Here is a 24959-nt window from a genome sequence, read left to right as displayed (position 1 = left end):
TGGTTGTATCTGCAAGACTGGTGGACAGGAAGCCAGATAACCAAGACCTGGTTGAAAATGTGCAACATGGTCAAATTTCACATGAGTGGAAGCGTAATAATGTTAACTGAAATAAACTGCGGCGCTTAGAAATTTCACAATATTATGCTCTATTCTGTTTTTGTTTTGCCTCTTGAATTCCCGAAACATCTGTCGCACGCACACAAACAAAACCAAAAAGGCACAATTTGATAAAAAGTTAAAATGGCCCTAAGCGGGTTTGATTTCAGCCATCTGGACACTTTTGCAACACTTAGATAGAAGAGATAGTAAATTGTAATAACCAAGAGCTGAAACAACAGTACGGTATATTTCCATTGAACATTTTAGTATCTGACATCTGCAGTGGTCAACGGCGCAGCGCCCTCCAACCACAGACCGTTTGGGAAAGTCACCGCGATGATCAATAAGAGGGGCAGCATCATGCATAACACAGCCATCTATCACGCCAGCAAAAACATGAAGAGAAACATTACTCAAGTGATATTGACTGGGGCTGAAACAATACATCACACTCAAGGGTAAAGGCTGCTGTTCACCTTCCTGCTCGGGTCTCTGCTTCCTCGCCTGTAGGAGCGCTCCACTGAGAACCAGCAATGGAAAGTCATAATCACCTTAACACACTCCTTCTCACCAAACAATGCAGTGCAATCACCACGACGATGCCTCTGCGCTTGGACAATGGCTTTGTTGATATATTGACGTTAAGATATGTTACATTGTTGAAATATGCAACAGAATCAAACGTTAAACTTTAAATAGTTTTGTATTCAAAGTAACTAGCACTCTGAAGGCTATTTGCAAAATTTGTATGATGAATAACTGGTCAGGGGCTGAAGGAAAAATATTTGCACCATGGCACAGATGCCATTTGCTCTGCTTTAACTCATTATCCAGTACAATGTCAAAGTACCCCGAGGTCACGGAGAGGGAACATTCCTTCACAGAGCCTTCTAGGGACATCATAAATAATCACTCTTCTCCGTTCATGACAGCACGACACTGCCATGTACGGCCGTCTGTAACAATGACAAACACTTCATATCTGATCAGCCAAATAATCACGAGGAGACGCGTGAGTGCGCTGCCGCTTTGACCAATGCCTTTTTGTTTTTTTTATCTTTTCACTAAATTAACTTTCTAATTATTCTGGTTATACACGAGAGGGCCATTGGTCGATTTTAATTAACTTTAAGATGCAGTGCTGTTTGGCAGAGCGAGCAGCACGCGGGCGGCGCAGTGGAATGGTGCAGACAGAAGCTGTGAAAGGTGATGCTGAGGGAAACCCCAGCAGCTCCAGATACTCACACTCTCTCCAAATGTGGTGCTTCAAACCAAGAACAATGGAGCTTTCTATAGAAAATCTGCTCATAGCCAATTGCAATTAAGAAGAGTTATTCCGAGTGCGTAAAACAAAGTGCGTAAAGTAAGAGTGTCACGAGTTTATCGACAGATTCTACGCATAAAACTTTGCATTATTCTCTTACCTTGATATTTGGAGATGCGTATGTCAGGAGCCGTCTTCAAGTAGAACGACAGAACGGAGCAATCCACTCCAACTTGTCACCGGTCCGTGTTTGGCACAGCAGCGGACAAGTCCATCCAGTCAGATGTAAAAGGCTTTAGTTTAGGATGTAGCTCACGCAGTCCGCCACGTTCTGCCGCCACGAGCCGCAGATTGAGCAGAGTCGGGTGCGAGCGGGCGCGAGGCGCAGCGGGAGCTCCAAGGGCGCATCGGTCCCTGCGCCACGATTGGCCAGAGCGCGTGACGCACCGGCAGGTGGCACAACCCGCTGGATGAAACACACGCAATTCAACCAGTGCGAGTGCCGACGGGAGAGAAGAGACTTAGAGAAGTCATAGAAGAGTAGAAAGTGTCATGATGAGAGCAGGTGTTTTGCCTGACGACATCCTGTTGTCCCACTTTGCGCCTCGCTCCCCACAGACTCAACACATGCGGCTTTTCCGTTTTAATAAGGAGCTGCAACTACTAAGACATCAAGCTGTTTCGTTTTGGCACAACAGATTGAGGCATTCATTTGGCAGGAGAAAGTTGTCTTCATTATCTCTCAACATCTGCGGTCCTTAAAGATTTTTGGACCAAAAACTACCTCTAAAAATAATTTGCCTTTCACGTAACGGACTGATTTACCTGATCATCTGTTCCCTAAGCTACATTGTCTAGTGTCTTAATTGGCTTACAACAAAAAAGTGAAAACTAAAAGTTGTAGACAACCTATTTACTCTAGCAAAAAAGTGGATTTTCATGCTACAAAAAGACAGAAGTCAGCATGGGGTCGTAAAGACCACGCCCAACAACGGGCCACAGCGTAAACCACGTGTTCCAAGTAACGTTGTTTACTGTCCAACATCAAAATAGGAGAGAAGAAAAATATATTTTCACATTGTGATAAGTAAACAGTTTCAACAGGATTTGGATGATATTCTCAATTGTTTTTAAAGAAACTAAACTGAGGTGTAAATGTTTGTTTGTCCCTCTTAAAGGGGAGACATTAGGTGCCTTTGGGGTAAGCAAGACCTGACTGATACATCAAGGACATTTGACATTCCGGTTTAACCCTGTTTTGGTCTCATTGGACACTTCAACTTTTGTCGACCATCCAGAGCTAAATACAAATGCGCCTATTCTGGTGTTCCCTTATTAGTTCACTCAGATAATTCCTGTTTTCACCTACTTCCTACATCTGCCCACTTCCCTGTACTGACTTGTGTTTAGTCGTAAACTCCAGGTTATACACAAGAATGTTGTGTGACCCTTTTCCAAATATCAAGGCAAGTGAATAAATGATGGTGAAAAAAACAATGACATTTCGGGCTTATTAGTTATGCATTTTTAAACAGGAAGTCAATGATACATTTAGCAGATTATGAACAAAACGTAAAATAAGTAGTTTTTTTTGAAGACATAATATGTGTCCTTCAAACCCATAAAGGTGTGAGATAAAAGATTTAGAGAACCCAAGCAAACGTTTTATATTTTTACCAACATAAATAAGGAGTAAGTGGAAATTCCTCATGGACTGTCTCTGAGCCAATTACAGGTTGCTGTGGAGACTTGTGGAGCCTGTGCGTCCCGTGCAGGCCATCCAGCAGCCACATCTCTCCACTGCAATACATCTATATGAATATATGGAGCTCTCATGGACAGAAATAGGATGTTGAGCCTAGCTTCCTCTGACATTTATAGCACTCTCATCAGCGTAATGCCTAGAAGCTGATTTGACTCTTCATCTGGACGTGTTGCCCAATTAGAAGCTGGCTGACATCCTGTGATTAAGGCGTAAATGCTTCATCTTTCGCAGGTGTTCTCGAGATGTGTGAAATTCAACCTCCGTATGAGTTTTCATAATGATGCTATAGCGCAATAAGGTTTTTTGTTGTATGCAGGGGAAGCACGGGCAGATGCTGATGTATTTCCTGGGTCATGGAGATTGTGCTGGGCGTGCGGTATCAGCTAATCTAGGCTATAAAAACAAATGTGCAAAGGTAGCATTGATTCAAAGGTGATGCAGATAAATCAAAATAGAATAAAGGCAAATATTGACTTGAAATCCAATTTATTTTTAATGAGGATATGCTGATTGAGCAAACATGTCAAATTAGGCTTGGAAATTGTGTGTGGGACGCTGGGGGAAACTCAAAATGTATTATCATAGGTTATGTAGAGTAAACAGCATGGCCAGGGTTGAATAAAATATAAAGCTTTTAAAATGACTGTGTAAGACATTCCAGTGTAAATAGCCAAACTGGTGTAGGAATGTATATTTCAGATTATGAATAATAAAAACTGAAGTAGAAGCAGGTTTCTAGTTCAGCTGTGTTGCATACAATAAATACACGCTCAGTGTCAGGCCTTAGCATTCAACTTTCTGCAATTTCACACTGTCTGACTCCTGGAGAAGTGCATGAACACACCGATAACTGAGCCACTATAGCCTACTGGGCCACGCAGACACTTTTCACTTAATAATAACCTTCCCAACCAGTGCCATCTCAGGAGTGACAGCAAAACAGCGTGATTACGGCTCAAGCAGCAAGTTAGCAATACATTCTTCTCCAATGCTTTGAAATTTGCAAAATACTGTGTCTGTTTATATAATGAGATCCAGGAGAGAAGCTAATAAGGACAACCACTGTTCAGGAATACGTTTTTAAAGCTGCAATAGCAAATTCAAATGTTGCAGCCTCGAGCAACACAGTAAAAATAAAGTATTTGTGTCAACTTAAGAAATGTTTAGCATGAAAGCATTATTTGACTGCTCAGTGTTTTTGTGCATGCTTTGGGCGTAAAAGTCAGTTGTGGATTTTTGAGAGGAAGGTCTCTTCAACCACCCAAAAAAGGGGTCAATATGTGCGGTGCAAGGGAGCAGCCAAAGTATCAGGTAAAGGAGCTGTTTTTATTCTTTATCTGTCTCAGATTGTCCACAAGGGCTCCGCGTGAAATCTCCTGGCACCACTGCGTCGAATCAGGGAATCAGAACTGGGGTGGATTCCAGAAGGTATTCCCATCTTGCAAATATCCCCAGGTTTGCAACGAGGCATTTTTGGAGATGATTACAGCCTTTGAATCCCGAGTTATGGAAATATTAGTGGAAAACTCACAATCCAACTACGCCAAAAGAAAAAAAAAATCAGATTTCAGCACGGCTCGCTGTGTAAAATTATACATAATGCAAACCAGGAAATAAAATGAAAAGAAATAAAGAGAAGCATAGACTTATTTGAGTTTCTTTACAATTCAAAACGTTTTTTCTCCTCAAAAATAATTACGACTAGTAACCTCAGGGTAATTACTGCTTGTGTATGACTCTGGAGCGTGTCCTTCTGTTGACGTGTGTGATGACAGTTTACGAGCTGAATATCACCATCAATATGTCTTTTCTTCAATAGTTCGCTTTCCTCCCACCTTTCTGCTTAATAATATGACTTTTTTCCATTTATAGGCAGGCACTCATCCTTTCTCTTCACTGAAATGAGTAAATCCTTTCCCCGCGTCCAAGGAAATCCCACGTTTTAGCATTGACCTTGATCGCAGTGAGACTTGACATACCTGCTGTCGTTTCCCAGACTTTTGCCAGCTGTTTGCAGAATATATATAAGGAGGACGTGCACTGCTCTGTTGCCCACATGTGGCATAAGGCCTGTCACCAGGACTTTTAGGCTTTTTGCCTTGTGACTGGGAAGGATTTCAAAGCCTTGATTGATACAGAGAAGTATCTCTATCGGCTGCTGGCTGCAAAGTTCTCATTAGCAAGAGGGGGAAAAACAACTGAGGGCAATTGTCGAGTGCATGAAAATGTTTCCAAACCTGCTGAAGTTTGGATTGGATGTTAGAGTCAGAGGGGATGTGTGAAGGGCAATCAGGTGGTAATCATTCAAGAGGTCAACAGCCTGTGGTGAGCGCCCCGGCCGTGTTGTGTGACAAAGAGTAATAACAGTCAAATTGGTTTAAGCAGAGACAGTGTGCAGCGCTCAGCACAGGCGCGCTAACACAACTGATGAATAGTTAGAGCCAGACTACGATCCACTTAGCTCCAATACAGTCCCCGATGCTTGGCTTTAATTAAAACTAAGGACAGAAAGCGTGGTCCAAACGAGCCAAGATTAGATCCAGGACGTGTTTGTAATGAGAAGTAGAAGTGATATACTTAAAGCTCACTAGATTACTCTCAAAGGTGAAGAAATCCCACTGCAATTCTTTCATTCAAATTCTTATCTGAACTTCAATGAGTTGGGAGACTGTTTTTTTTCATGGCCATATGTTTTGTTTGTAAATGTAAATAGTATTAACAAAAAGAGAAGTAAACAGATAAAGGAATGTGAAACATATTGAATAGATAAAAGTTGTCACCTAGAACAAGGCCAGTGGAGATGAGTGTGAAAAATACCTTCAGTAGATTGAGAGTCCTTTTTGCAGTCGAAATCTTGCATTTTCTTATTGTATTGCTTTCAAAAAGGATACAGTATGTTTTAAAATGTGAGATTTTTTTGGGTGGAAAAACATTGGTAGAATATTTTGTTGTTTATTGTCTGTAATCATTATTCCTCAAAGAAAAAAAAAAGAAATACAAATCTTGGAGGAGGAATCACGACAGAGACAGTGCTGAATCATCTCACGTTGAGTGTGATGAAGTTACATATTACGCAGAGCAAATAGCATTATTGACAGCGCTGTAATGGAAGGTCTTCAACACTGAACCTGCTGCATAGAATAATCAGTTTCATTCGGGATTTGGCTGACACAAGCACAGGTTTTACTTTTTCTCTTTTGTTTTTTCATAACGAGATGTATTGATCAACAGAGATTATTATCATTTTTGAATACTTGTCCAGCTGCCCCTTTTTGCAGCATCTTTGAAAACATTTTGAGCACTTAAAAATGGTCGATGTAATTATGTCTTTGTTCAACCGTAATGGCTACATGCAAAATAACAAGTAGCGTCAGCAAATAACACAATTACCGTATTTTCCGCACTATAAGGCGCACTTAAAAGCCTTTAATTTTGCTTGTGCTTACTGACCTCGAAGCGATTTTGTGTGGTACACGTTTTGTTTCACTCAAAGCACTTTATATATGAAAAATTATTGAAAATAGACCATTCATTAACAATGCGCCTTATAATCCAGTGTGCCTTATAGTGGGGAAAATACGGTACTTGCCTCATACTTCGCCCACATCTCCCTACCGTCTCATCTGTCACTATTGCCGTCAACTATTCATTCATAACAACAGTCAGATCAGAGAGCGTTTTAAATACCCAAAAGGCAAAGCTAATTAATTATCGCTATCACTGTTATGGAATAAGTTGTGAGAAAAAGCTTTCGATCTGATGTCTTTCCTAAGCTCACGGGCACAACGAGCACGCTCCGAGACACAAATATTCTGCAAATGTGTCACTTGTGCCAGCAATTCTTATTCATCCATTGTCTTAGCCACACACAGGGGATAGAGTGCAGCTTCTCCATGCCTCAGATAACTCAGCAACATGGCTCATAGCCCCGGAAGGCCCAGCTGGACTAATTCCTCAATTGCATCCCCAAAACGGGGATTTTCTCTCAATAACATGCAACAACCACCGAGGCTCCCTGTTTTGCTCAGTATACCATGCAGAAAACGCTTGCACGCCACATGTCATTTTGTCTTGCTCCCAGGTCTGCTAACTTCTTAAGATACTGCGCAAAACTTGTAGACAAAAAACAAACCAAAAACAGAAAAATCCTCCGTAGAATTTTTCATTACAGAAAGGCCAACTGGGGGTTGTTGTCAGTTCAGAGCACTGGCGAGGTGCGTGCGAGCTTTTGATAAGGAATGGAAGTGTGACAGTGCGAAAACAAGTGATAGAAAAATAACACAAAGTAACAAAGGGGAAGGATGGATTGGACTGAGAGCCGTTTTGGAGCTGGGAATCCCTATATGTCCCGGAGTGGAGCTCAACCTCAAAAGGCTAAAACGAAAGGTGCTCATCTTTTTTGTCTCGTGAACAGATTCTTGGCTTTGGTTTTTTGACATCCCAGACTTCCACATGTGCGAAAATACCCAAGCGATCTAGATGATGGGCAAGAAAAATCGCGTAAAGCAAAGACAAATAGAGAAGTGCAATGCAAAAACACTTTAGTGCGTGCAAAAGAGGTGCGGGGCCTCCGTGTGTCAGTCGACAGGCCTGGCTTTAAGCACATCCGCACACTGGTGTTGGCCTCTTAGCGCTAAAGTCAGATCAAGAGCTGATAAATGTCTAAGTCCTTCAAAAGAGAGAGCACATCTGGTCTTGGTTGTTAAATTCATATTAGCCTTTCATGCTGGACTAATCATAGCCATCCAGTGCAAGCTTATTCTGGATAATGCGGGATTATACTATTTGGATGGACTCGCAGACAGACTCATCGTGTCTCATTACCTCAACAGTGGCAACTCAACCTATGAGTAAGATGTTAAGTCAACAAGACTTCTCCATGAAACTTATTTGCCCTTTTCAATTTTTACCAAAAATTCCAGTCAAAACAATGATACAAGAAGCAGCACCTGAGGCCCTACGCATAGGCTGTTTAAGCCGTCCAATATGCCGCCAGCATATAAATATAAAAGTAAATCCTTGAATCCGTATTTTAAATATTTACACAACCGTACAAAGCAAGCAGAGATATATGCATGAAGCTGTGCGAGTAGCGCCGTATGGCTGCGATCGGGTTGGAGCTCAGTGCAAGTGGGAATTGGGAAAATATGCTCCAGAGGTACGTCTGCTGTTACTGGTCATGTGCGGAGCAGAAGTTTAGGAACAGTGTTATAATTATGGTTAGAAAAGAGGTTATGGTTAAGGTCAGGAACATGGGTATTGCTACTTGTCTTATCTAAACTTACACAATGAAATTCAAAACTAAAACAATGAGAACATGTTTTGTTTAGGACTGTTCTGAAGTTTACACACATTGTGGAAACCTGAGCTAAGTCATCACTTCAGTTCACACTAGAACCACAAAAGAACAAAAGACTAATTTTATGGACGTTAGAGCTGCTTACTTTGTCCTCATTTATGGCCTGAAGAAATGCACGAGATTATAGATGATTATCACTTGTCCCTAGGTGAGCTGTAAATGCTAGTCTTTAAAAATTAACTGCCTTTTCATAGCCTACGGGCCCAGGACACTAAATAATTGGTGGCAATAATGACTGAATTATTGGCCTACATGCTAAACAAAGGTCTTACAGGTATTCAGACTTAAAGCATCATTCAACCAACTGTTGTGGCGGACGTTTATATTTTTGTATCTCACAATTGACAAATGTATTTCAGAAATCAGCAGAAGTAAGTCCCGGTAGCTCAACAGTTCTATCCTCTTTGAAGCACACTGACATTCTGGAAGTTTACCATTCATTTCCCCCACAGACCTTTTGAAGGCGCGACAGAGGCTAACCATGTGGTAAGAAATGTCCATGTCAGTGTAGGCTATTTTTAAAGTTAGGTGTTTGTTCTCCATGACGACCCATGTATGGCTGGGCCAAGTAATACCATACAAAATATATTCATATTTGTTTATAACATTTTTATAAAAAACATAAAAATCATTATATATTTTTTCTGCTAGACCTTGTCCTGACTGTGGATCTTGATTTAGTGAGCAGAGAAACCGGCTTGAAATCAACGGTTCCAACAGTCCAGACTCTGCTGCACTGTACCCCAAATAGTATTCCTTACAAGTCAAATGTTTAAATGTTAAAGTTTATTAAAACAAATAGTAATAAAGTGTTTTTTAAAGTAAAAGTAACATTTACCAGACTTAAGTCTGTGTTAATTACAAAGTAAAAACTATTATAACTTTCCTTTGGATAGTGACATTACTAATCTAAAGTAGTAACTATAATGCTTATTGATTATACAGAGGGACATCTGAGTCCTAGTTTTCCTGTTTAAGTTATCGCAATAAAGCAACATCTTGTGAACAGCTGTCTCTCATTTAGGACTTTGACGTGAGACAATTTGTATTATTTACGCTACTTTATTTCTTAGCCTTCTAATCTTCAGACACAGTTTTAGTTTTTTAACTCACTGATTAAGAAACAAACCAACACAAGTGAAAAATATTACCTTCTTGGCACAGAAGTAATCAAGGTTTAAAGATGGATGTCAGGAGTCAGACACTAAATTCTTTGATCTGTTGTTCGTGTGTGCTGGAGATGACCTATATTTCTCACTGAAGCTGCAAGATGAATCCTACTGCTCCTCATATTATTATTATTTCTTCTTCCATACAGTTAAGCCGTGTGATTAATATAGAAAGTAACCAAAAAGTCTAGATCTCCTGTTGATCTTTCAAAAGCGAACAAATCATTTTATAAGATGTCAGCAATGGATTTGTTGCGGCAGGATAATTTCAAAGGGGAAGCGTGCGTTTTTTGTTTGTTTTTTGACAGTGGTAACAAATGGGAGTGTCGACAAGCATTCATCAACGTGAGTGACTTACAGAAATTAGATGTCATAGCTGAGCTGCGCCAAGAAGTCTATTTAAGTTAACAGTGACAAGCAACTTAACACAATAAGCAGCTCTAATTTCTATGAATGAAAATTGACAGTCACTTTATCTTAACCCTTTGGGGAAATCGGCTGGAAAACAAGAGCAAGCCAAATAAGTGTGGAGTGGAGTAGAATTGGAATGTTTTGTCTTTTTCTTTGATCATCATAATGTGGACAATAACTTTTACTCCAAATGAAGAAAAGCCAGCGGGGCCCATTTCTATCAATAACTCATTACATTGGAGCTGCGCTAAATGTAAGATATTTTCCAGTGTTTCCCTGAACAACATGCCCTTCAGATATAGAAGTGCGGTACGGTTGCCCTATCCAAAGTTAATTAGAAAAGTAAATTGACTAGGCTATGAACCATTCGTAAGGCCTTTGATTGTGCTGTTGTTATGAAGCAAAACAGTGCTTAAAAACGGGTTAGCTCCAGTTAAGTATAGTACACATGCTGATTATTATTTGAGCTACTGTAAAAGTACAATTCAGACATTATAGAACACACTGTGCAAGCATGTAATTAGTAATCATGACTTTCAATAATGACAAGCTGTGAAAGTAAATAGAGCTCTGGACGCCACGGGACTAAAATGACCAAAAACGACATGCTGCTGAGTGTCTTTGTCACAAAATTAAACCGTAACAATGATGTATCTTCAAACTAAACAGATTACAGCCCTGGGTGCGCTTTTAAAGAGAATAGATTGCGTAGATTGCGCCCTAAATCTGCAATATCCGGACAGATAATTAACTTTTTACCTTCTTATATCATCAAAAAGGGTCCCTCGATAAGCAACTTTAAACAGGACGGTCCAGAATAACAGCCACGTAAACAGCAATATCAAACATGTTTACCACTATTCCTATTCTCTCACACATCCATACAGACCTACTACAATACATATCCACGTGTTTATGACATCTGATTAGGATATCCACAAAATCCAGGTATTTTCCCATCTTTTAGTGTGTATAGAAAAACACTTCCTAACAGTTTATATCAGCGTACATTCATTTCCAAATTTCCACTTCAGCCGACTTGCAAAGCCCATTTGGGCTTTGCAGCCTGTGGTGTCCCGTGAGGTGAGGATGTGGTCTGCTGAGAGCGAGGAGGCTCTGAGGGACTGCTTCAGCACCACTGTCTGGACTGAGCTTCACGGCCATGGGGAGGACATCAACACCATCAGAGAGTGGATCACGGACTACATCAACTTCTGTTTTGAGAACATTGTTCCCTCCCAGACGCTGTTTTCCAAACAACAAGCCATGGATTAACCGTGAACTGAAGGCTCTGCTGAAGGAGAAGAAGAGAGCCTTCAGGTCAGGGAACAAGGAGGAGCTGAGGACTGTGCAGAAGGAGCTGAGGAGGAAGATCAGGCAGGCTGAGGCCGGCTACAAGAGGAGGATGGAGGAGCAGCTGCAGCAAAAGAACATTCAGGGAATGTGGAGGAGCCTGAAAACCATCTCGGGCTTCAAAATCCCCCCTGCCCAGACAGAGGGGGATCTACAGTGGGTGAATGATTTAAATGCTCACTTCTTGAGGTTTGATCGGTCACCCGCCCCTCCCCCTGCACAGCTGCATGCTCCCTCTTCCACAGCTGGACAATGCCCTGCATCTGTTCCTCTTCGCTTATCTGCCCCGGACCATCAGCTCCCCACTTCGCCTGGACTCACCCATCCCCCCAGCACACGGTCCCCCTGCCAACCACTGACTGTCACAGCAGCACAGGTGAGGAGTGAGCTGAAGAGGATTAAAGTGAGGAAGGCAGCAGGACCTGATGGCATCAGCCCCAGGCTCCTTAAGTCCTGCGCAGATGAACTGTGTGGAGTTATGGAGCATGTCTTCAACATGAGCCTGAAGCTGAGGGTGGTACCACAGGTCTGGAAGACCTCCTGTCTGGTACTTGTGCCTAAGACACCGCGCCCCAAAGACCTCAACAGCTTCAGGCCAGTGGCTCTCACGTCCCACCTGATGAAGACACTGGAGCGGCTAGTCCTGGACCACCTCCGCTCCACCGTGAGCTCAGCCATGGACCCGCTGCAGTTTGCATATCGGTCTGGCGTCGGAGTGGAGGACGCCGTCATCTCCCTGCTGCACCGCTCTCTCTCTCACCTGGAAAAGCCTGGCAGCTCTGTGAGGATTCTGTTCTTCGATCTTTCCAGCGCTTTCAACACCATCCAGCCGCTGCTCCTGAGGGACAAGCTGGAGACGGCTGGTGTGGAGTATGACCTGGCAGAGTGGATCCTGGACTACCTCACAGACCGACCCCAGTTTGTGAGAGCCCGGAACTGTGTGTCTGACACTCGGACCTGCAGTGTGGGGGCGCCCCAGGGCACTGTCCTCGCGCCCTTTCTCTTCACCCTTTACACTGCAGACTTCAGACATGACACGGACAGCTGTGTCCTGCAGAAGTTCTCTGACGACTCTGCCATCATCGGACTCATCACGGACGACGATGATGCGGAGTACAGAGGACTGGCGCAGGACTTTGTGGACTGGTGTCAGCGGAACCACCTCCTCATCAACGCGGGGAAGACCAAGGAGATGGTGGTGGACTTCCGCAGACACCACCCCACTGCCCCCTCGCCAGTGAACATCCAGGGACGGGACATTGAGAGAGTGGACTCATACAAGTACCTGGGTGTTCATCTGAACCACAAACTGGACTGGACTCATAACACAGACGCATTGTACAGGAAGAGCCAGAGTTGGCTCTACCTCCTGAGGAGACTCAGGTCTTTTGGAGTGACAGGGCCACTCCTGAAGACCTTCTACGACTCTGTGGTGGCATCGGCCCTCCTGTACGGTGTGGCCTGCTGGAGCAGCAGCATCACAGAGAGGGAGAGGAAGAGGCTGGACAGAGTCATCAAGAAGTCCAGCTCCGTCCTGGGCTGTGCTCTGGACTCGGTGCAGGAGGTGGGGGACAGGAGGGTCCTGGCTAGATTCACATCTATGCTGGACCATGAGTGTCACCCCCTGCAGGACACTCTCTCCGCTCTGGAGAGCAGCTTCAGTGAGAGACTGATCCACCCTCGATGTGTGAAGGGAAGGTTCCGTAGGTCTTTCATTCCTGCTGCTGTCAGACTTTATAACAAAAACTGTTAGTACTGAACACTCGCAATACTGACCTAACCATGTGCAATTCTGTCATATGTGCAATTACTGTGAAATTCATGTGCAATCTATGTGCTGTCGTGACACATATTCATGTGCAATTACTGTCGGGATCACATGCAATGGTATTTATTTATTTATTTATTTGTCTATGGGAGTTTTTATTTATTTATAGGAGATCTTCTACTGAAAGTGTTTTTCAGACTTCCTATAAGTGATCTGTTCTGTTCTTCTGTATCTACCTCTGTATCTACCTGCGTTGCACCAATGAAATTTCCCCATGTGGGACAATAAAGGAATATCTTATCTTATCTTATCATCAATACACAGCCCTAATACCAGGGGAGGAAAGTAACAAATACTCACGTTGCTGTAATTGAGTATATTTTGGGGGAGATTGTACTTTTTTGAGTATCTTTTAAAACCTGCATTACGTGTAATTATGTTTAATTTAAGCCTGCAATTGCATTTCAAATCATCGGAGTTACTGAGTCCTTTCTACACCCACAAACACACAGAATACTACTACTACGCCAAGTAGCAGTTGCCTATTTAGTGCATTTTACATAATTCCAGTACATTTTTTCACCACTTTAAAGTTTTAATAAAGTTTTTGAACTGTTATGAACCAACGGTTTAAGCATTCTTCAAATAATAAACAGCAAAAAAGTCAATGCAAAAATACACCTGAAGCTTAATCAATGTCTGATTATGCGAGCTCATTCACACAGAAAACCATTGTTCTGTCAATCTGGAGCTTTGTAAATCCAGTTAAAGACTCTGGCTTTCTTCTGCCTTCGATAATTTGTACATCCCGTTATTAGACAAAGAATAATCCACAATCTTTGAAATTCAGTTAGCTGCCAATTAGGAATTTGTTGGCGCACGCCAGGGTCACATGGCATTATCTCCCGGAACTTTATTGTAATTGTTAGAAGGATTTTTGAGTTCCGAATAACAAAATCCCAAATGATCACATAAACAGAAATAAAGAAAAGAAGGACATAGAAATAATGCAGCCAAACAAAACAACATGGCACAGTGAAACTAGTAACCCAGGATGTCCAATCCACCCTGCATGCTAATTTAAGCAGAAAATAGCAGTATGTAAGCAAACAAACGTGCTTGAACCAGTCATTTGTGGTATCGTTAAATAAACAGATGACATGATTGTAACTTTTTTAACCCCGGCAACACTTCTTGTTGACAATGTGAGCCTTCTTCCTGGAAACCTGTTTTTGTTTGTTGCTCTTTGAATTCGTTGCAGAAGCGTCAAAAACTTTTTGAGCTGTACCGTGTGTGGGCCCCCAGAAGAACTCATCCAGTATCCTGTGTGTATTTGTACGTAACAATGAACAATAGCCCACCGCTCACACAGCGCGGAGCCGAGTGTGTTTATAATGGTGCCTCTGTGTTATTGGCACTGTGTCGAAAACTGCCAAGACACTGGCAACTCGGCGCACGGAGCGGCGGGACGTGCAGGTGTTGATAACATCTGGGAGCAAACGGCAGGGCCCACCAGAGTAGAGCGTGCGGAGCAGCGGCAGGTGGGCATGGAGGTACAGGACAACGAACGGAGGAATTCATTACTGTTATTGCATTGTCAAAAGGATTTACAATAGTATAATGGACTCTGATACTCCTAGGTGTAAGGTGACAGTATTTTGGTTGCAGTGGTTTGGCAAAAAGCAATGAGTGAGGTGGGAATTATAGAGACATTTTAGATTATATTGTGATGTTGTTTTGAACATATGCAAAATGTTAATATTGAGTGTGTTGTTTATAATAAAACAATGCTAGAAAAAGTAAATGCAAATGTAAAAAGTGATGTTGTAAACTTTTAAAGAGGGGTGTAACGTTCTCGCTATTGTGATTTGTCATAAAATTCCACTTTAAATCATGGCTCACTTGTTCAATCTTGCCTCAATACTGTTCTTTAATGTCATGTTTGTCTTTGAGAGTCAAAAAAGCACCGTACTGTAAGTCTGGTGTTTTATTATTACTATTATAGTAATAATAATAATTAAAACTCAACTAAATTTAAAGGCACGTTTTTATGCACTTCTGTTAAATTAAATATTATTTTAATTAATCAATATCACCCACCTCTAACAGGGCCCGCTCAGTGCAACCAAGAAAAAAATACGGTATTTAAATGTGACCACAGTTATTGCCCAAAAAATCTGGCAGTTCTCTGAGCCTCCCAACATTTATCACCATGAGGTTAATCTGGTGTTATTCTCATTTTGTAAACCAATCATGGAGTCACACAGCATTGCATCATGACCACCCACATCAGTTTGGAAAAGACCAAAGTCATGTAATAACTTTCACGCCAGTTCAATTATTACTAAATGTTCAGTAGAGCAACAGTCATTTATAGTAAATAAATCAATGCCATAAGTGCATCTCTTATGAAAGAGTACAAACAGATTTTCTTAAATTCCGGTTTGGTGATAATCTCTTTTTGCTTGAATTGACTTAAAACATCAGAGAAGGATTCCATGACCTTATTACCAGCCGGTCATCAGCTGACATCCACTTTTCATTTGAGATGATTAAAGCCTTCACGTTTACATTTCACTTGGAGTGGGCATGTTATACAAATCTGCGCTGAAGTCTGCTCAGTGCTGGACTGAGCTCAGTGTTGGACTGATGTTTCAGACTTAAGAGCTTGATGCAACATGCTTTTACATTTGTTTGACAGTGTGACAGTCAGACTTAGTTAAGTTTGTATGACTCTTCACCAGTGGGCCTGGCTTTGTGAGCAGGCTCCACCACTTCAGGGGGCAAGGCAGAGGTCAGGCCGAAAATGCACCAGTGCCACTTCGAGGGTTGTAAAAGATTAAATAATTTTAGAATTGCAGATAAACTGAGACATGCACAAGAGTCTAATGTTCTCACTGAGAGCTTGATTTAAACAGCACGGTGGCAGAGTGGCTACCACTTTCACCTCACAGCAAGATGTTCCTGACAGGTGTCAGTGTCCTACACAGGGCCCCAAACCTCCACCAGGGGCCCACTAGCCAGGCCCCAGCAGCCACAGCCGACCACCGCTCCTGGTCCAGAGGGCTCCACAGAAGATCGCTCCTAAGTGTGATAAAAACAAATGGAATAAATAAAAACGAACAATTCAAGTTAAAGATAAGACCTAGAATGTAAGATAACATCATCCATCCATCCATCCATCTTCTGCCGCTTTATCCGGGGCCGGGTCACGGGGGCAGCAGTCTGAGCAGGGACTCCCAGACTTCCTTCTCCCCAGACACTTTCTCTAACTCCTCCGGGGGGGATCCCGAGGCGTTCCCAGGCCAGCCGAGAGACATAGTCTCTCCAGCGTGTCCTGTGTCTTCCCCGGGGCCTCTTCCCGGTGGGACATGCCTGAAACACCTCCCGAGGGAGGCGCCCAGGAGGCATCCGGAACAGATGCCCGAGCCACCTCAGCTGGCTCCTCTTGACGTGGAGGAGCAGCGGCTCTACTGCGAGCTCCCCCCGGAGGAAACTCATTTCGACCGCTTGTATCCGCGATCTTGTTCTTTTGGTCACTACCCAAAGCTCATGACCATAGGTGAGGGTAGGAACGTAGATCGACCGGTAAATAGAGAGCTTTGCCTTTCGGCTCAGCTCCCTCTTTACCACAACGGTCCGATGCAGCGACTGCATCACTGCAGCCGCTGCACCGATCCGCCTGTCAATCTCACGCTCCATCTTTCCCTCACTCGTGAACAAGAGATACTTGATACCCTGAGATACTTGAACTCCTCCACTTGGGGCAAGGACACCCCACCCACCTGAAGAGGGCAAGCCACCTTTTTCCGGTCGAGAACCATGGCCTCGGATTTGGTGGTGCTGATTCTCATCCCAGCCGCTTCACATTCGGCTGCAAACCGTCCCAGTGCATGTTGCAGGTCCGGGTTTGATGGAGCAATCAGGACAACATCGTCTGCAAACAGCAGAGATGGAATCCTGTGGTCCCCAAACCGGACACCCTCCGACCCCTGACTGCGCCTAGAAATCCTGTCCATAAAAATTATGAACAGAACCGGTGACAAAGGGCAGCCCTGGCGGAGTCAAACATGCACTGGGAACAGGTCTGACTTACTGCCGGCAATGCGAACACAGCTCCTGCTCCGGTCATACAGGGACCGGACAGCCCTGAGCAAAGGGCCCCGGACCCCGTACTCCCGGAGCACCCCCCAAAGGACACCCCGAGGGACACGGTCGAAAGCCTTCTCCAGATCCACAAAGCACATGTGGACTGGTTGGGCAAACCCACATGAACCCTCGAGCACCCGATGGAGGGTATAGAGCTGGTCCAGTGTTCCACGACCGGGACGAAAACCACTCTGCTCCTCCTGAATCCGAGGTTCGACTATCGGTCGGATTCTCCTCTCCAGTACCTTTGAATAAACCTTACCAGGGAGGCTGAGGAGTGTGATCCCTCTGTAGTTGGAACACACCCTCCGGTCCCCCTTCTTGAACAGAGGGACCACCACCCCGGTCTGCCAGTCCAGAGGCACGGTCCCCGAACGCCACGCGATGTTGCTGAGACGTGTCAACCAAGACAGTCCTACAACATCCAGATACTTTAGGTACTCAGGGCGGATCTCATCCACCCCCGGAGCCCTGCCACCGAGGAGTTTGCGAACAACCTCAGTGACTTCAGCTTGGGTGATGGATGAGCCAGCCTCCGAGTCCCCGGTCTCTACTTCCTTTTCGGAAGACGTGACTGAGGGATTAAGGAGATCCTCAAAGTATTCCTTCCACCGTCCGACGACATCCCCAGTCGAGGTCAGCAGGGCTCCACCCATACCGTAAACAGTGTTGGTGAGACACTGCTTCCCCCTCCTGAGGCGCCGGACGGTTTGCCAGAATTTCTTTGGTGCAGACCGATAGTCCTCCTCCATGGCCTCCCCGAACTCCTCCCAGGCCCGGGTTTTTGCCTCTGCGACAGCACGAGCCGCGGCTCGCTTGGCCTGCCGATACCCGTCGATGACCTCCGGAGACCTACAATCCAGAGTGGCCTGATAGGCATCCTTCTTCAGTCTGACGGCATCCCTTACTTCCGGTGTCCACCACCGGGTTCGGGGGTTGCCGCCACGACAGGCACCGGTGACCTTGCGACCACAGCTCCGAGCAGCCGCATCAACAATGGAGGCGTAGAACATGGTCCACTCGGACTCAATGTCCCCAACCTCCCCCGGGACATGGGAGAAGCTCTCCCGGAGGTGCGAGTTGAATACCCTACTGACAGAGGGCTCCACTAGACGTTCCCAACAGACCCTCACAATGCGCTTGGGTCTGCCAAGTCTGTCCGGCTTCCTCCTCCGCCAGCGGATCCAACTCACCACCAGGTGGTGATCGGTTGACAACTCTGCCCCTCTCTTCACCCGAGTGTCTAAGACACGCGGCCGGAGGTCAGATGACACGACAACAAAGTCGATCATTGACCTCCGGCCTAGGGTGTCCTGGTGCCATGTGCACTGATGGACACCCTTGTGCTTGAACATGGTGTTCGTTATGGACAATCCGTGGCTAGCACAGAAGTCAAATAACTGAACACCGCTCAGGTTCAGATCGGGGAAGCCGTTCTTCCCGATCACCCCTCTCCAGGTGTCACTGTCATTGCCCACGTGGGCGTTGAAGTCCCCCAGTAGAACTTCGGACTCCCAGTTGGTGCACTGTCCAGTACCCCTCCCAAGGACTCCAAGAAGGCCGGCTACACTACTGCACTGCTGTTCGGCTCGTAGGCCACCACAACAGTGAGAGACCTGTCCCCCACCCGAAGGCGGAGGGACGCGACCCTCTCGTTCACTGGGGTAAACTCTAACACGTGGCGGCTGAGCTGAGGGGCAATAAGCAAGCCCACACCAGCCCACCGCCTCTCCCCGCGGGCAACACCAGAGAAGTGGAGCGTCCAGTCCCTCTCGAGGAGATGGGTTCCAGAGCCCAAACTGTGCGTGGAGGTGAGGCCGACTATATCTAGTCGGTATCGCTCAACCTCCCGCACAAGCTCAGGCTCTTTCCCCCCCAGCGAGGTGACATTCCATGTCCCCAGAGTTAGTCTCTGTGTCTGGAGATCTGGTCGCCGAGGCCCCTGCCGTCGACTGCCGCCCAGATCTCTCTGCACCGGCCCCTTATGGATCCTCCTGCGGGTGGTGGGCCCACGGGAGGGCGGCCCCACGTCGCTCTTTCGGGCTGTGCCCGGCCGGGCCCCGTGGGGTAAGACCCGGCCACCAGGCGCCCAGGCCTGGCTCCAGGATGGGGCCCCGGTGACGCTGATCCGGGCGACGTAAACTGCCTTGTTCTTGTAGTCATCATAAGAGGCTTCTGAACGGATCTTTGTCAGACCCGTCACCTAGGACCTGTTTGCCTTGGGAGACCCTACCAGGGGCTTGAAAGCCCCCGACAACATAGCTCCCGGGATCATTCGGGCGCTCAAACCCCTCCACCACGTTAAGGTGTCGGTTCAAGGAGAGAGCAGATAACATCAGTTTAAAAAAATGGCAGAATTATACTACAACATATTTAAAACCATATGCCTAAAATACATTATTAAATTAAATCAAGAAATAAAACAAAACACATGATAATAAATATTAATCAAAAACTAAGGTAATAAGATGGGTTCTGAGCCTGCTCTTGAAAACATGATCGTTCTCTTGAGGTTGGATATGAAAACCGAGAAATGACCCTGATTGTTTTCCAGACTTTAGCCATTTCCTTTGTAACTGAAAAGGTGTAGATATGTGTCATGTAGACGGTAATGTGGAATTGTCAAGTGGATTGATATAAACTTATAAACACCAAAAGCTGCATCACCTACTTTCTTGTTTACAATGTCTTTCCTCTCTTTTTACCCGCGTCCACCTGCTGTGTGGCTTTGAACCCTTTCATTTGCTCTTTAGTCGCCCTTTGATAGCACCTGCTCCTTTGATTGCCTTGGTGCTTTGTATTTTCATGAATACTACAGTATACATACCTGATTATGCTATGGGCTAGTGAATACATCCAGGCATGCCTTCATAGTTGGGGCATTCTAAAATACTTTAACAAGCTACACAATGCTAAAAATAAGGGCGGTAGATTAGGCTGTAAGGGTTTGCACGCTGGCTTTAGTGCATAGTCCGTGTTGTTGTGACACAAATTCATTAAATATATGAGCCTGAGCCTGGACTCAAATTGAGGAAACTCTACAAAAGTTGTCCACGGCAGCTTTAAATAAACAGTTGCTATAGACACTGAGGGTGAAATGTTTGTGCTTCAGATCCTCTAAATGAGGCCGTGGTGAGCGACCAATTAGTGCGGCGTACAACAGTTAAAAATCTCATCGCCCGCTGTGCCAATCATCATAACGCAATTTCAGCTGACAAATTAGGTCCAATTTACAGAGACAATTAATGTCACTAAAAACAGAAACTAGGTTTACCCTTCACACCGTCTCATGAGACTGTAACTGCAAACTATGTCAAATGGCAAAAAACACATTTGATTGATCACTTTTTCTTCAGGAGTCGTTACAGTAAAGTGGGTAAAGTAAAGTTCATAAAAATGTAAGATGGAGAGAAGGATTATGTGCAACTTTCAAGTCAGAAGATGATGTCCACAAACATTTACAGTGTATTGGCACTGGTCCAATGACTGGGACCTCCTGATAGTAGACTGTCTATAACTAACAAATAGATAAACAGGACAGGATCAGGAGGTTTACTCAGAAAAAGATAAATATATCAGTTCTCAGACTAGATCCACAGATTGAGAATGACTCTTGGATGAGAGTCAAATATTTATTTATTTTAAACAGTGTCCACATGACTAACACTGAATCTCTTTCTACAACATCTATTAACATTTGTTTTTGATGTCGTTTAAAAAAAAAAGCTGTCATAGTCACCAGATCATTCAAGTCATTTGGTCTAGATGTGTCTCTTCTCTGATCTGTTTGCTCGAGTTTATTAGCAGTTAAATCTTATGTATTCACCTAAAATAAATGTTTAAAGATAAAAGATATGTATGGCAGATGCAGTCTGTCCACCTATGTGTTAATAAGACAACAACATCTGGGCATGCACAGATTTCACCCAAATTTAGTTCTGACTCAAATTTGGGAACGACAGTGCCTCTAAAAGCAATGAAGTCTAAAGACAAGTGATTTTATTTCTTTTTATATCAATATTTCTATTTTCTATTTATTTTTTTCAATTCATTTTGTCCACATCATGTTTAAAATCTGGGCATTCAATGTTTTTGAAGTGGCATTTCCTTTCCAAAACATATATATACTGTATTTTTGAGCATGAAGACAGGACAGTTGCAGCATGAAAGGGAGAGAGACGAAGCTCAAAAGTGGCATTGTAATGTAGGCCACAGGTCAGTAAGTGAACACTCTGCCGCTCTCAATAGCAGGTAACAGGCTGTCTGAAGCTTATTGACACTGGACAAAGTGTCTGGATAAGCTCCCGGTGAACTGGATGTGTGGTTGCATGTGTGTTAGTTTACCCAAGTGATAAAGGCACCGAATGAGCAGGGGTAGATCCTATTAGAATGCTAATCTGACAAAGAAAGTAAAGTGTCGGGCACTGATAAGACGGATCAATGTAGCCACAAATACTGCTGTGAGGATGTGGACTCGGGAGGATCGCAGGCTGCTACGGTTGTCCCCAAATCCTTTACAAGCACAGTTATAGTTTCATTTCAAGTTCTGAAATATGAAAATGTAAATGAAATGGTTGACGTGAATAAACCTCTGGCTGCCATCATGGTTTTAAATTGATTTTGTAGCTGCCCGAGGTATTTCAGATATAGCTTTTGCACTTGAGTGAGCATAACCAATATGGAAACGTTTTCTAATTTCTTTTGTCTTATCTGTTTTGAATGCCTCTCAGAAGTAGTTATATGTGCCAGCAGGAGCAATGTAAAAGTAGTCGATACCCTTAGTTTGAAATAACTTGTGTGGTGAACTTTTTTTTCCATTTTTTTCCATTAAAAACTTATAGAGGAGCGTTTGTGTCGTGTCATGCAATACAAGACGTTACAAGCTTTTGCTCTTTAAACTGATAACATTGTGTATCATGGTCCTCTGTGCAAAATGTATTCTTTGCATGCACAATTCTGAGGAACTTTATAATGGACTGCTGAAATATTCATGACGCGAGCCTGCGGTGCGAGGCAGATGGGGATGTAAGTTGGATGGGCCAGCTAATGCTGTTTTGTTCTGAAGTTAAACCACGGTGTCCCGGTCGGCGGTCGCTCACTTGTTTATTTTGTCTGAATAGTTTGAGAATCACATGTAGACCACAGCTTGCGGACAAAGTTGCCTGTTTGTCATTATTTTTCATTGTTTATGTGGCCCTTTCAGTATTTTCATGCTATACACTTAAATAACAGTGAGCGGTGATTCTCAAACGTGGTACTTTGGGTACTCGCAATTCTACACTTATGAACATAATTATCCTCATTTGCCTAAGATCTGGTTTAGATCTGCTTTGGTCAGTTTAGTCCAATTTCAGACCTGGTTTACCCTAGTTTAGACCTGACGAAGCCCTTCTCTGGCCCGGGTTTTTAATCTGGTGCTACTCAGAAAACCAGATGTTTTATTCACTTGGAAAACTTGGAAACCACTGAGATAGAGAAAACTGAATATAATCAGTAAGAAAAAGCCTAGTGAAATATTGGCTTTAAATAATTATATCAAGTAACTTTTTATATTGTATTTATTTGTCCAAAGGAAATTATTTGGGTTAATTTATAGATTAATCTATTGAAAATGTATATGATTTAAAGACAAAAACATCAAATCATAGTTTTATTTAAGGCAATTCAGTCATTATAAATTAGCCCAACATAAACTAAACTACGTATTTTATTCTGTTTTGATTGTTTTATAGTTTTCACATAAAAAACACAGAGAACAGACAGAGATGCAAATAGAAAAATAGTTTCTGTATAAAATCAGCTTTTCATGTGTCCTCTTTTGTACCTGTTCCATTTGTTCCAAAGTCAGGCAAATTTGTCCATTTTCACATTCAGTGCAAAAGTGAGTCTTTCCCTTTTGTAAATGTTCAAAGTGATCTCAGTCCAGTCCTTGTCATCCATTTCCATCCATTGTTCTTGTTTTAGTTTTTTTGCTGCAGGTATCATCCCCATGGTTGGAGTTTTACATCTAAGATACTTTGTATTAAAGTCACATCGAAGTAGAAAACAGTCTGTTGTGCCTCATTCATCTCAGTCGGGTATTTATGACTAATAGGACAGTCCCAAAACACACGAGTCACATGACAACCACAGTTTTTCCAACAATTAGTGTTCATAAACTAGCTATTTTAAAAGTCATTTGCATTTTTGTAACATTGTCTTTGACTTTGCCACGTGTAGTCTCTCATAAAAACAATATACTGAAACTAAATGAGTAAAAGTATTGTTCAAACTGAAATAACGTTCGTAAATATTGCCACTTTAAACCAAAAGTACAGCATTAGCCTTTGACTCTGCTTGGTTCAGCAAAATGCGGTGAAACGCCCTGAATACAAATTGAGCATATTGCAGTGTAGCGTGTCTCTTTTAATCTTCGCAGACAAACAGATCGGAGCGCGGCGTCCCAGAGCTTAACCCTGGCACACGGACTGCTCGGTTTTCATAATAACTGGTGGTTTCTTTTGTATGTTGTGTACCTGAGGAGGGGATTAAGGCGGAGGACAGAGACACTGGACATATGGCAGTGATTTTGTAGGAACAATCAGTGCAAAACCTTCTTATCATAACCACAGAATGTTCTTGCAGTTGGGCCATCGTGTGACGTTCTGCAAATCTGAGCCATAGGCAAAAAATAATGCACAAGAATATTTTCCAAAATATATCAGCGAGCGCCCCTCTTCATAACCTCCAAATCCTTACTATAGTGAAAATATTAAAAAGGAAAAGCTCAAGGCATGTAAGTTAGACTCTGGAGTGGATTCTTCTGTTAAAAATGGTTTTGTCACAGGAAGTCTTTACAATCTATTTGAATTCATCTAAAGACTTTAATACATTTGGGAGCAAGTTTTGAGGAAAAATAATCTTAGTTGACCTAAAATGCTTAATGTGTATTTGTCTTGGCTTTGGAATAGCTGTGTTGTCAAGGGCAACGTCTCAGTACAGTAAGTATGATGCATTGACAAAGTGTAACATGCAATGGTGGCATTGGTTTTGACATTGATGAGCTTCAGAAGTTGAAAGAATTTGTTTTAGGTGAAAACGAAGATCACTGTCGTCAATAATGTCATGGAAAGACTGTGTCAGAAACAAGAACAAGAAGCAAATTAACATGCAGTAAAATATTGAATGAAATACTAAAGGGAAAGTAACATTTATTGAGCACACTTAGGCCCTGTCCTAATACTTGCACTTGCACCCTTCAAAAGCTTCTTCTTTTGATCTAAGATAAGATAAGATATTCCTTTATTGTCCCACATGGGGAAATTTCATTGGCGTAACGCAGGTAGATACAGAGGTAGATACAGAAGAACAGAACAGATCACTTATAGGAAGTCTGAAAAACACTTTCAGTAGAAGATCTCCTATAAATAAATAAAAACTCCCATAGACAAATAAATAAATAAATACATAAATACCATTGCATGTGATCACGACAGTAATTGCACATGAATATGTGTCACGACAGCACATAGATTGCACATGAATTTCACATGAATTCCAACAGCAATTGCACATATGACAGAATTGCACATGGTTAGGTCAGTATTGCGAGTGTTCAGTACTAACAGTGTTTGTTATAA

The 24959-nt window shown here is 43.3% G+C and overlaps 1 protein-coding gene across 3 annotated transcripts in view; it reads right to left on the bottom strand.

The window, feature by feature from the left end:
• The window catches only part of chrm3a (cholinergic receptor, muscarinic 3a), a 120188-nt gene extending 118488 nt beyond the window's left edge, over nucleotides 1–1700 (bottom strand). For all 3 annotated transcript variants that reach the window (XM_072436700.1, XM_072436701.1, XM_072436702.1), the window contains exon 1: nucleotides 1527–1700. The gene's annotated coding sequence lies outside the window, so the exon portion shown is untranslated. The remainder of the gene's footprint in view (nucleotides 1–1526) is intronic.
• Between the last annotated feature and the right edge of the window lie 23259 nt (nucleotides 1701–24959).

This window comes from Eucyclogobius newberryi, unplaced genomic scaffold, assembly GCF_026437365.1.
Source record: "Eucyclogobius newberryi isolate DKJ021-1_F unplaced genomic scaffold, fEucNew1.0.hap1 SCAF_8, whole genome shotgun sequence".
Taxonomy (NCBI): domain Eukaryota; kingdom Metazoa; phylum Chordata; class Actinopteri; order Gobiiformes; family Gobiidae; genus Eucyclogobius; species Eucyclogobius newberryi.
Note: the sequence above shows the minus strand (reverse complement) of the source record. Positions and strands in the feature narration are given on the sequence as shown.